Here is a 14,087-nt window from a genome sequence, read left to right as displayed (position 1 = left end):
TTCTCATCTATGTGTAAGTTATACACACAGTGTTTCCTTTGGAAGTGCTCTCTGTTTTCCAGCAAATATTCCATGGTCGCCATGAAGGTAATCGTTAGCGTCTTTAAAAGCTATGTGGCATATAGAAAATTTCAGCTGCCAAATCTTTATGCAGCATAAAATCTGGGCTGAATCAATAGGATACACAAGAACAATATCTGATCATATCTGCATACTGAGGCACAGTGCTTGGTACCATCCTTGATGCAAAACAACCTTTTCCAACCTTTTTGAGGCTTTGAGGAGTCCTGGAAGTGATGTCAACTGGCCACGCCTCCCTACCACATCCCTGGAACTGACTCCACCACTCCAATAACTGCACTGATTACCAAATGAATTCCAGATCAGATGTAAGGTTCTGGTAATCACCCTGAAGGCCATATGCAGTCTGGGCCCAGTGTACCTGAGGGACTGACTCTCTGCCTTCACCCCTCAAAGAGCGTTATGCTCTGCCACCTCCAACTGGCTGGTGAACCCTCCAACTGGCTGGTGAGGCAGTAAGGGAAAGCAAGAAGAAGAAGAAGAAGAAGAAGAAGAAGAAGAAGAAGAAGAAGAAGAAGAAGAAGAAGAAGAAGAGTTGGTTCTTATATGTGTCTATATGTCACTTGTCTCTACCCAAAGGAGGCTCAAAGCGGTTTACAGTCACCTTCCATTTTCTGTCCCCACAACAGACACTCTGTGAGGGAAGTGAGGCTGAGAGACCCCTGATATTACTGCTCAGTCAGAACAGTTTTATCAGTGCCGTGGCAAGCCCAAGGTCACCCAGCTGGCTGCATGTGGGGGAGTGCAGAATCAAACCCGGCATGCCAGATTAGAAGTCCACACTCCTAACCACTACACCAAACTGGCTTTCAATGGAAGTGGCTGATTTTCTAGATTGTCCCCAAATCCATTAAAGCAGGAGTGGAAAGGCTGCGGCACCCTTTTGTCAATCCTGTGGTCGTATGGAGATCCATGGGCCCTGGGTTGGAAAGGTGCTATAAAAAGAGGGTTGCCTAAGTATGTTTAAAACTGGGATTAGAGTTGTCACCTTTAGGTTGGAAAATACCTGGCGATTCTTGGGGTGGAGCCTGAGAAGGGTGGGGTCTTGGGAGGGAAAACACAGTGATGTTGTAGAATCCACCTTCCAAAGCAACCATTTTCTCCAGGTGAACTGAGCTCTGTTGCCCGGAGATCAGCTTTTAATAGTGGAAGATCTCCCACACTCGCCAGGAGGTTGGCAACCCTACCTGGGATAGTGCCTTGGTAAGGAGCAAAAGGAAAGTATACAGGCCATATGTAATTCACACAACTTTGCCTAGCCAAGGATTTGAAGATACGGCACAATTAAAAGAAAAACAATTCCCTTATATAACTGGCCTGTATCTGACATAAGAATTTTGGATAACATGCTGTATCTCAGAAGACAAAATACCATTCAGAGATGTTAGCTATGGTTTCCTGAACAGAGTTTACAAAGCATTATAGTCCTGAATATAATTGTACCACAAGCATTTAGTTACTATTATCTGGAAAAAAAGTACATCTTCATCATGACAAGACACTTAGATATAATGGGAAATGTATATACAGATGCTTATTTATTTTCCAAGACAGGAAAGGAAAGTCAGGTTGGTGTGCAGTAATTATGCATTTAATTATTGTGATTACCTCCACTGTTGCAGCCCATATTATATTTGAAATTAATCTGTAGCTCAGCAAGCATACTATTAAGGCAGTGTACAGTGCAATCCCAAACAGACTTAACACCTTTCTAAATCCATTGAACTTTACTGGTTTGGAAGGGAGTAACTCTGCTTAGTAGTATTCATAACAGGCCTGGAGAAAAATATCCTGTCCCTTTAACAGAGGCTTAATATGTATTAACGGGCTGGTGACATTTTTATGGCATAGAGGTAAGTAATATCATCTGACTAATAACATCCCATTAAGTCTCAGGTCATTCTTCCCCAAGCAGTTGGCAACCTTACTGCTTAGAACTGGGTGAGTAGTGTTGTAGTTCTGAGACTAGCAGAGCAGTCCTCCTAAGGAGTATAAAAGCGCAAGACCCCAAGAGCACCTTAGAGACTAACACATTTGCGGCAGGGTATGAGATTTTGTGGGTTGCTGCTCACAAAAGCTCATACCCTGCCACAACCTTTGTGAATCTTTAAGGTGCTACTGGATTCTTGCTTTTTTCTACTGCTACAGACAGATTAACATGGCTACCCATCTAGAGCAATCCTAAGTAGGGTTTCTCGATGGAGCAGATTTCCTGGAAAGTGTGTTTAGGATTGCACTGGTGTGCTGTGAACCAAGAATTTGTTTCGTTTGGTAATTTTGGCCAAGGCATTCTCTTTCTCTGTCTCAATCTCTGCATCCGCAGTATGGGGATAATAAAACAATGCCACCATCCATATCATAAAGCAGCCTATATAAAGATTTCTGAATATGGAAAAGGTGCTATGTTACTTATTATTGTAAACTAGTCTAGAGTCTAGTTGTGTCAGTCACAACCTCTGCCTCACAGGGCATCTACTGAGTGGTAAGACAAACTGAGGGATGCCATGTAAATGAGAATTCGCATCAGGCATGAAGAGCATGGGAGGTTTGCTGAAGAATCGAAGACAAATGACTGTAAATTTGTACCCAAGTATATCCAAGATGTCCTGGCAATGATCCTTTCAGTGCCCTTTAGACAATTGGACACAAGGGAAATTGCCAGATACACCTTGGAGACAAATCTGTAAATGAAAATTGAGAGCCATTCAGCATCTGTAAAATCAAGTGAAAGGCTTACCTTTTGCAGATGCCATATTTTTGGTGTTTTGCAGGACATCGCCAACATTCAGTGCCCCAGCAGCAAACCGTCAGCTACATTCTCCATTTTAAAGCAAAAGCTGGGAAATCCCAAAAAGTGGATTACCCCAACTATCTAGTGTGAAGAAGAGGAGAGCATCCAGCAAGCCACATGCCAAGGAAATGTGCAGAGCCAAAGTAGTGCTATCTCCACCTCCAGTGCTCCCCTTTGCACCCGCCTCCCCCTTGCTTCTACTGGGCATGGAGATTTTCTTTTTGTTTTAAAGCCCACTCCCTGGAGCAACGAATACATGTTAAATCGCCCAGGCAAAGGAAAACATCCCCCCCCCACGCACACACACACCAGTTAACACATAAAGCATGTCTCTCTAAAGTCCCCCCTCCCTAAAATCAGAAACATTATTGCTTCAAGGCTAATGATTCCAAAAGAGGTGGCATTAAAAAAAGCACTATGCATCTATAATTAGACGCATAGGTGCCTAAACAGAGAAGTTTTACTTTAAAAAATTAGCTTGCAACGCAAGCCCCTTAAAACAGGGAGAAAGGTGATTGGCTGCCTGGCTCGATTGACAGGTGGAGGAGAGTCGTGTGTATTGTGCGTTCTTCTCCACCATTTCAAGCTGGCGTGCAGATGCCCAGAGGTGCGAGAGGGTGGTAGAGGGAAGGGAGAGAGCCAGGTAGTGAGGAATGACCGGACATCATTAATAGCATTACATCATGGCACCGGCATAATGCTATTTTTTTCAATGTGCAGAAATGCTGAGTTTTCTGTAGGTCAGTACTTGAATGGTTGACTTGGTAGGTCCATTTTTTTATCGCAAGCCTTTGAGTAAGAAAAAACCTTGATGGTAGAAAAGCAAAACATTTAGATGCCTGGAAACACTTCAGAAGAAAGCCTAGAACAGAAACACAGCAAAAGGAGTTAAAGAAAGAATATGGGAGTCAATTAAACAGTCTGACTGAAAAAAGGGTGCAGAATAAAAGCAGCACTGCTTGTTGGGATGGGGTGGCAACTTGGCATTCTGCATCCTGGGCCAATAGAGGCACAAGATGTTGATGGGAGCTCAGGGAGAAGTCTGAACCTTCCCTGGCCTAAATCTCCCTAGAGAAGTCTGCCTCATGCTTTGAGAGCCTTTGTGTTCTATTATTCAATATGCTCCATCAAGACAAGGGGTCACTTACAGAAGTTTGATCATTGTTTAACATACACGATGATCTGTATTCATCTTCACCATTTCAGAGCTTCCACTTGGCAGCTTTCCTGATGACATTCCTCTTTTGCTAGCTCTTTGAACTGTCACTTGCATTACTTTGTGTTCTCTGAACTCACCTTCAGCAGGCAGTTTTCAAGTTACCTTTCCCAACCTACTGATGGCAGACTTTTCTGCATAGCCTTCCCAGAGCTCAGCATCCATAATGTATCATCCTTTAATAAAAGGGAGGATCTAAGACTGCAGGCAGATATGTAATTAAAACTGACCAACAACATTCCAGAGGTAATGACTGATCTTAAAAGCAGGCATGTGCTTTTCTCAGTAGGATTTGCATAGAGATGTGGAAGGGCTAGTTGATGAATTGGTGTCTTCTTCCAGTGTTTCTTGTGCTGGAGAATGATGCTTTCTCTAGTAGATTTTTTGAACAAGAGCTATTAAGTTGGCAGCATAAACAGCAGTGGCACCTTAAAGAATAACAGGTGCTCATTCGTTCTTCCCTTCGACTCAAAATGATTGAGTGTTCATTATTGTCATTCTGACATATAAGGATCTGCAATCAAGATATCAGAATGTGCAGTGCACTGCCTTAGGGCAAACTAGAAGTCATGGCATCCCTGGATCCAACCCATGGATGCTGGCATTTTAAAGCTTAATGAGGACTGAATGATGCTGTGAAGGAGGCCCACAGAGAGCAGAGTAAGATACACTTGTCCCCATCCTCCCAAGGGCCTTTTGAAGTGCCAAAACAGATTAGTCCCAGAGCAGTTTTGTAACTTGATAAGGTGTAGTGTGGGCAGGATTGCCAAGACCCTCCTGATAGGGGATGGAGTTGCCAGGTCCAGGTTAGGAAATTCCTGGGGATTTGGGGATGGAGCCTGAGTAGGACAGGGACCTTAATGACATAAAGTCCAGCCTCCAATGAAGCCATTCTCTCTCCCCCCCCCCGGGGAACAAATTTCTGTAGTCTGGCGAGGAGCTATAATTCCAGGGGATCCCAAGGTCCCACCTGGAAGCTGCCACTCCTAGGTGTGGGGGATCAAGAGCCCTTTAAACTGGAGGTAGATGGAGAAAACTGACCCTCTCGGTGCCATCCTAAGCAGAATTACACCTTTTTAGGCCCATTGATTTAAAAGAACCGAGGAGGGTGTAAAACTGCCTTGGAAGGCATTGTGAAATACCTATTAAATAGATATACAATTCAAGGGCATGAAATTCTGTATTTAAGCTGTTCATTGATTTTTACCTTTTACAAACCCAGCGAAGTCAGTCTGTGTCAGATATGTAGGTCAGTACTCAAAATAGCTTACTAGAATATATCAGTGAATCTACAAGAAATTGTAGGAGTTAACGGTTGACCTGAAACTGAACAGAATCGTTCAATCTGATCAAACTATAATGTGCATCAACACATGGCCCTTAGTTCTGATTTTATTGTTATTCCAGCTCCCTATTACAATCTACATAAGAGAAACATGAAAGCGGCTGAGCTTCTTGACTATCAACAATAGTGAGCAACACAAGTATTCAGTTCAAATGAAAGTTACAACAAAGCAAAAACCTGGGAGCCTGGGATAAGAACTTGTATGAAGTTCAATAAAATCAGGGTTTCCAGTAGCACCTTTAAGACCAGCAAAGATTTATTCAGGGTGTGAGCTTTTGAGTGCAAGCGCTCTGAGGAAGAGTGCTTGCACTCGAAAGCTCATGCCCTGAATAAATCTTTGTTGGTCTTAAAGGTGCTTCTGGATTCTGATTTTATTGTGCTACTTCAGACCAACTTGGCTACCTATTTGTATGAAGTTGTTGGCCAAGTTGCACTCCTTAGAAAACTGGAAAAGCAGAACTATTGTCATCTTCCATACTTCAATGAGCAGAAACCCATATTTCCTTACACTATGTGGATGAACTCATTTCTCCTCACATTTGTGGATTTCTATGCTATATGGTAATACCTCTCAGTTCCAAATCAGCTCCATGCATTTTTGCAACCAAACCAAGTTTTCATGGGTGGCTGTTTGGTTTAATTATAGGACTGTTTTGAAGCTTGTGACCCATATATATCCTTCCAGGCTGTTTCTGGAGAATAAATAGACTATTTGTATACAAGATAACCACTTATTCTGAATTCACTGTGCATGGGGCAAGACAGGGATGAAATGTCAGAGTTGATGATCCCCTTTTTTCCTGCAGAACATCTGGCTGCTCAGGTTGATGCCTTGGAAACTGTCCATTGATAGAATTCCTGCCAAGGGATTTGTTGCTGAGAGGGCTTACAAAAGGTGTCTTGATTCTTTTGATGCTTTACAAACTTTCCTCCTCTACCCCTCTTGGTCACCTTTAGTACATCCATATCTCCTTGGATAATGCATATAAACTATTCTAATTGTCAGAGACAGAGGCAATCACAGTTTTGAGAGATTCCCCATGATATACAAATAGCAAAGCAATGTATCAGGAAACAGCTGGATGAGAATTCCAATCCTGGAAGTGCTAGGGTTTTTTTTTTTTTTTTAATTTGGCTCTTTTGCTCTGTAAAGCAGTGCTAATGGAGTTTGTATTTTGTGAAATAAAACATGAGTTTATAATACTGAGTTTAATCATAGTAGTAGTAATAGTGCTACAATACATGGCCATTGCACCTCCCTAAAGAATATGACAACACTGATTGTTTCTGGGTGAAATTGAAGTCATTTTATTAAACCATGTTTATCTTGCTTTTCATAAATCTCCCACAAAGTGGCTGACATCATCCCCAAAACTCAATTACAATAGATAGCATAAACTGATTACAATTCTGCAGTGGCCAACAGGATGGCAAGTAGAGGACAAACCCAAAGAAAAATCACCAAGAACCCCCAACACAATCCAACATCAATCTCACCTGACAGCCAGACACTGATTAACTAAGCCTAAATCTTGACAAATGCAAAAAGAAACATTTTCTCTGTTTATGAAAGTCAAAAGGAAACAGCACGCCTTAGGGAGAAGCGGTATCACAGGTGCTTTCCCCCCCCCCCCAGCAATTTGTCTGTGTCCTTAATGTCCTGGTTTGACCCACAGCAACTTTTAATACTTTTTGCCTCGCAGGGGAATACCATCCACAGCACGATTTTACACGGACTCATAAACCACATGACTCTTTCTCTTTTGGCATAAGGAAGGCCACAACTTTTATTAAACGTAAGCGTTGAGCAGCATGGGGAAGAATCCCGCCATCTTGTGACCCCAGTCACGAGGCAGCCAACCGTTCACGCAGGAACGCCCAAGAATATATGGCTCTCCGCCATAACTTCTTGTGCCCCCAATGTCCTGCTGGGAAACTGGGAGGTGGCACCCAAGGACCCGCTGAGGCGTGAACCCCTGCTGGATTCCCCTGCCACCTGGAAATGCAGTTCGGCCGTTCTGGTTTCCCTCCATGAGCGGAAACCAAACGACACCGCCTTCTCACAGCCTCTTATAGAGGCCTCCATCCAAGAGCAGGGCAGCAAGCAGGCCTGATCCGCTCACAAAGGGATCTCCCCATGCCACATATCCCGCAAGCTGTGATGGAAATTAAGCATTAGCATTGCAATTAACAAAACAACACTAGCATTAATTCACATAACCGCATAACTTAACTCTTTCTTTCTTTCTGCTTCTTTTCTTTTTAAAACAAATTACTTTTCTTTTTAAATTTATAACAGGTTACTAAAAGACACTTACATAAGTACTGTAAACACTCATCACAGACATTAACACCAAATAACAGACATTAACACCAAACAATTCTTCATACAATAACAGTAACACCCCCCCCCCCCAAACCTTATAACACTCCAGTAGGGATGGGTGGGCGGGAATTTCTTGGCCGATGCCGAGAGGAAAGAGGCGCGAGCCCTCCCCCTCCCTGCCATATAAGGCAGGGACAAGGAGAAGGCCAACAGCCTTCCTAACGTGCGGCGCACGCGCCGCCTGAGGCACGCCCCAGAAGCCTCGGGACATTTCCCGAGCCGTCTGGTGTCCTCGCACTGCGGGCTTCCCCGCAGCGGCAAAATGTAGCCGGGGTAAGTCCCGGCTACTCTTCTCAAGCAAGGCAACATAACAAAATGGTTACTATATGTCATAATTTGTAGTACAAAATATGCACTTCTATTTCTGCCACTCTCCGTTTATACTCACATTCTCTATATTAACTAGGCATACGAAAAGGGATCTAGTTCCTTGGTGGGTGCACTACATGGAGAACTGAGTTTGAACATGGGAGACAGAAGCTAAAAATTTTCATCAGTAATGAAGCTTATAGGGTGGCCTTGGGCAAATCACTGTCTCTCGTTCCATGTTACTTTATGAGGATACAGTAAAGCACTTCCTCTCCTGAACTGGTATACTAGTATAAGTTCCATTGCGAGGCAGATCGTATCAAAAGTAAGAAGAAGCCTGGCTCAGCTATGCAAACCATACATTTTAAAAGACCTTTTATTTTCTTTACTGAACAATGGACCTTCATTTAGATTTTCAGGCAGTGCTTTGTCAATTTCCTGTTCTCTGTGATTATCAGCAGGGAACCAATGAAAAGGGCCTACAGGAAGTCACCTACATCCCCTTCTTTGTTTCCCTGGAACCAATATGCAATATTAATACAGGTAAGGCTATTCATTAGTCATCTGACTATAATTCATCAAGTAACTTACAAACTGTTGTGTAACTTGTATAATTGTGTAACTTGCTATTGTGTAACTTGTATAATTCACACTTTACCCTCCCACCTACTCAGGGGGAAAGGAATCATACCCCTATTACTCTAATACTTTGGCCAGATGTATAATTGATAAACAGTCTATGTAAGTAATAATTATTGTCCAAATTAAAAATACACATTGTTCTTCTGCACTGTGCTTATAGTGAAAAACTCACGGTGGCTCCAGTGAAAATAAAAAGGCATCAAGTAATTCATTCCCCATGCAAGGTAGCACTGTTAACTTACTCTGTACCACTGATGTGAACACTGACTAGCTTGTCTAAGACTAGCTAAGGAATTTGTGCCAGAGAGAGGGCTATCAAGTCTCCCAGGGTGGCAGGAAATCTCCTGTTGGCAGCCCTTCTCCCTGCTACTGCTTGGTGGGCAACAGGGGGGAAACGTTGGTGGAAGAGCTGGCATTGACAATGTACTAATGTCATGTCCCATGTCAACTAGACGTGAAATCTCTGTATAGTAGTGATGCGCTAAAACTCTGTGGTTTAACTGTTAGATTCTTGGGGCAAATGCTGGAGTATCATCCCTATGCGATGACACCAAACCCAGGGTTATCCGGAAGTGATATCACTACATAGCAGCAGTTGTCAAGAACTCAAAAACTCAACAGTTTAATCATGGTGTTTTGGGCAAATAGAATTTAGGCTTTGCCCTTACATGAAGATGTCACTTCTGGGTAACACATGAAATGACACCATTGTATTGCTACTCAAGTACTTCTCAATGGATCCAATATAATCTTATGACTGTCCATCCTCCATTGAGGTCATCCAACAGATTTTCTGAAAGCCATTAATTCATTAAAAAATTAGTAAGTATGCCTCTAATATTTGAAGGTGTTTAAAAAACATCAGAGTGGGAGGAAAACATAAAACATGTCTACTATTTATTTAGTAGGCGTTTATCTTCCCTTCCTTCAAGGAGCTTAGGGCAGTAAAAATCCATCTCCCCTCCTCCATTTTCCTCTCATAACAAACAGGTGAAGTAAGTTTGGCCAAAGGACTGTGATTGCCCCAAGGTTGACCAGTAAACCTCTCTAGCAGAGGAGGGATTGGAGCCTAGGTATGTAAGGTGCTCGCCCAATATTCTAACCATTACACCATGCTGACCATGCCCTGGGAACAGAAAAAAAAAACAGGTAGCATTTCTGCATGGTGTAAACCGATATATCTTTACTGACTTTGAGTTTCTTCATGATTACTTGGCCCCAAGATGTACCTGGTAAAATTACTTGTTTTGAAGGGAATGATCCAGAGATAACAAGGCCAGAATCCAGGCAGCTTCTTTCTCAAGAAGCTCTTGTGCTCTTGCAAGATGATCTCTGTTTTCAGTGAATTCCCCCCCAATCCTTGGCAATCTAATGGTCTCTGACCCATTTTTGGAGACACAGGGGAAGAGAAAGGCATGAAAACCATTTTCTTCAAGCCAGGCACAACTCATGGTTCTTAGGATCTAATCTATTTATTTCCCTCATGCTCCATTATTAAAAGATAAAAAGTGACCTCAGCTTCCCCATCCCCCAACGTTCTTTATATACCGATCTTGTAACACAAAAATAGAACGAAGCCTACAGGTAGCTCGTCAGCCCTCTCCCCACTTAAACCGCATGACCTAAGCTAGCATTAGCCTACTTGAGTGCAAAAGTGTAAGTGAACGATTTAGAAGGCTCCTTAATCTGTTTTTTTTAAAAAAAACATACATCCAATATATCTCAAATTGTTTCTTCTGACCACAAATGGGTGGAGATCTCCAAGGATGTATCCTAATTACAGAAGTTATTCTTTGCTTTAATAACTAATATAATGTGCTTTGAAGTAATGTGATCTCACACTGTAATCTGCCATCAAACACCTAAACTAACAGAAAAGGTAGAAGCCCTCACCATGGAGATGGTGGAGACGGAAGTGTGTAATCAGATAAATGAAAAAAAAAAGTTTTGAAAAGGATTGCCGAAGAGTAACAGGAGATATTACTGGTGTGTTTCTTACTTCACTGTTGTTTTTCTTTCAGTAAAAGTTCTATCAGCTGGGGAGAGTTGTTCTCTTCTTTGAAGCTAGCTCTTGTTTCTCTGAAGTCAGATTCCTTATTCCCAGGGCTCCACTCTGCAATGCCAGCACAAACATACATCAGCAGCTGCACAGCACTTTTAAGAGTTAGCAAGAAGCTATCAAGCAATTACTTATTCCATTTTAGATCCATGCCTGTGACTTCTACGTAGCACATCTGAAGTTTCAGGAATGAGCAAATCAAAGGCAGTAAAGTCAACAATAGCAAAAAGGAAATGTGTGGGAGTGAAGCAATGAAGTGTAGCTGCATTTAACAGGAAAGATAATATCCCAAAAGGTGAGGGATGTCCACTGTATAACATCAATGGCAACCCCACGCAGAACATTTTGGATTAGGCATTCTCTTTGATTTTTGAAGCATTGATCCAGTGATAGATCAGAATTGCTTTTAATTGAATGATCAAGTGTAGGATGTGCCACAGATATAGGCCAGTTGGGATACTTTCACTAAAATATTATGGGATTTCTGTATATATGGTGAGACGTAGGCAGGTGAGGGCTGTGGTGGTTGGCCAGGCAGACAGGCTGGCTCCTATTCCTGCAAAGTGCCTGCTGTTTCCTCCCAGTGGCCCCCAGGATACGGCTGGAATCCCCCCTCCCCTTGCAGTTCCATCATGTGCTGCTGCACTGGCTGCCATTGGACGAAGGCCTGCACAGGAATGGGGTCTACATATCTTAAAATGTACACAATGCTAGTCCAGTAATGTGCCATCATAAGTGTAGTAACAGGCATATACATTGGCCTTTACCACACTGACAGTATTATTTATCACATTGGGACCCTAGGTTTTTCACGCACAAGTGTGTATGTTCAGGTCTATAAAGCAGCTAAGAGGGTCATGAAAATGGAGCAGTGCCAGGGTTCAAGTGAAAAATCCCACACCGAGCTGTTTTATGCTTTGGTAGGAGTGTCTTTTCCCCCTCTGCATTTTCAGCTGGTGAATTGTATATGTGTGGGGGTGTGAAAGGGAAAAATTAAATATTCCCCCAATCTTATCTTCTTGGACCATGCTTTTAGGACTAAATTACGTGTCTGGAACCCCAGTCATAAAACTCTATCCTGAGACACACCTAGTTTGGCTTTGATACTAAATGCACGTATTATTAATTATTGCTTGTTCAAGGAACTGCTAGAGACTATTAGGGCTTCTTTAAAAAGCACCTTTGAGCCTCTTTCTCATTCCTTGCACACATCTGGGGATGCTGTTAATGTGGGCAGGAATGCAGGAAAGAGCATTTTAAAAAAGCAAATGTGCCTTTTTGGCTAAGGTAGACTTTGCACCTGGATTTCAGATACATTGATGAAAAAAATCTACTGAAAATGTCCTTGAGAGGGAAAAAAGCAACATAGTGATACAAGCTTCATTATCAGATTGAGCAGGAGAAGACGGGAGCTTGACAAGACACAAGATTTTCACTTGCGGATGATCCTTCTGCCATATCTGCTGCCATTTTCTATCTGCTTTGTGACATGGTCTTAAAAAACACAAGTAGGGAAATGTGGCTTCAGGCATGCCCATAACAGTTTGATCGATAGCAGCTGTTAATCGTGGGTAGTGTATGTAGAACATTAAATCGGTAATAGAAAACATACAAAATGTGGTGCAATCTCTCTCTGTGTCATATAATTCAGAAGGGTTGGGTTGCAGGAGTCATTCACAGGCCTTTAGGACTGTCACAGTTGAATAGTAACTCACCACAGGCACATGATGACCCAAGAGTAAGTTGGACAGACAGTAAGGACAGTGTGGCCCAAATGCCTGTTATTTCCTGCTTGCCTAAACAAGGACTGTTAATTCAGGATAACAGTGATGCTGATGTTGATGCTGATGATGTGAATCCATCATTTCTGAAACAATCTTGGGTATTCCTCATGGTGTAAACAATCTCCCAGTTTGCTACTTTTCCTGTCATAAGATGGCCTCCATATTGCCCCTTCAATGCTTTTCTAAACATTTTGAATCTTTTCTAAATCATTCTGAATGCACAAAATATGTGTATTCTAAAGCAGCAACCAGATTTGCCGACTTCATAGTCCCTGCAGATTCTTGCGTAGTCTGAAGGAACGCATGTAAAAAACTCCCAAAACATTTCCTCTACTTAGTGGAGCATTTCATTCTCTATTTCCTTCCACACCTGCATACCAACTAAGTGACTGGCATCACAACAAAGTGAAAGAGCACCTTCCTCTTTGGTGTTGGCAGGTAATGTTTTAATCACAGTTGCTCTGATAAATGTACTGGGGTGGGTGTGGAAATCACCTTTCACATGCAAACTCAAACACAATCATGCTTCTGAAAGGCAACACCAGTCATTCCTGGCTTCAGCATTCCCATCATATTTCCTACACACTCCCCCTACACCCATTTGAAAGCATTGCTAATGCTGGTCTCCAAGTGCTTGTGTCATTTTGCAACACTGAGCCTAAAAACACACTCATTTAGAATGGCATGACAATGCACCCTACAATCATAGACAACTTTTTCATGCCACCAAATGGTAAGCATTCTTGGGAATCTATTTACTTGGAGGAAAGAACAGGGGATAAAAAAGAGTGCAATGAATTTTTTAAAGTCCACTTATTCAATTGTTGCCATAGATCAAGGTCAGGCTGCTACATTCCAGAAGGCTGGCAATGTAATTTTTCCTTTTAGAGATTTATTATCTGAAAATTGGCCCCATTTATTGCATATTCTCTCTCTCTCTCTCACCCACCCACCCACCCAGAAAAGCATATGTGCAATATGATATATCAGTATCTCTTTCTATACTGCCATTAGGCTGAAAAACATTTTAGAAGCTATGTGGGAATCCTGCATAAATTGTTCCTTTTTTGTACCTATTAGACTCTCAAAGGTAAAATTACATTGCATTTCAAAATTGAAATATATATTACTCAGACAAAGCACCAGATCTCAAATTGTGCAGCCTTTCCTTCCATTTGTGGGCAATTACTTATACCAGTGCTCTGCCAATCTCACTATTTTCACCAGAGTGAGACGAGATCTCGCTTTACATTATGGGCTGACTTTTGTGACCAGTTTTCAATCTATTTGTATGAGGGAAATGGATCCCACAGAACCTCCCTCTTCCTGACACTGATAGCTGCAGCCTGCACATGATAAAAAGACTGTGGTGCTGTATTGCATTTATGATGGTGAAGCCTCTAATGCAAAGAGCTGAGCTAGGCCAATGGGCATGGAATGTTGACACAGATTTTAGTTACTCAGAGCTGTCAGA

General features: G+C 42.2%; 1 long non-coding RNA gene across 12 annotated transcripts in view; it reads left to right on the top strand.

Moving 5' to 3' along the window:
• LOC143842434 (uncharacterized) overlaps positions 1-14,087 on the top strand; it is a 111,173-nt gene that overhangs the window by 37,323 nt on the left and 59,763 nt on the right. For 8 of the 12 annotated variants that reach the window (XR_013233112.1, XR_013233115.1, XR_013233111.1 and 5 more), the window contains 2 exons: positions 7,137-7,229; positions 8,587-8,671. This is a non-coding gene — a long non-coding RNA (uncharacterized LOC143842434). Of the gene's footprint in view, positions 1-6,239; positions 6,329-7,136; positions 7,230-8,586; positions 8,672-14,087 lie in introns of all 12 variants that reach the window. The other 4 variants (XR_013233113.1, XR_013233114.1, XR_013233120.1 and 1 more) reach the window with 4 other exon arrangements.

Source organism: Paroedura picta, chromosome 7 (genome assembly GCF_049243985.1).
Source record: "Paroedura picta isolate Pp20150507F chromosome 7, Ppicta_v3.0, whole genome shotgun sequence".
Taxonomy (NCBI): domain Eukaryota; kingdom Metazoa; phylum Chordata; class Lepidosauria; order Squamata; family Gekkonidae; genus Paroedura; species Paroedura picta.
This window is presented reverse-complemented; position numbering and strand designations above follow the sequence as displayed.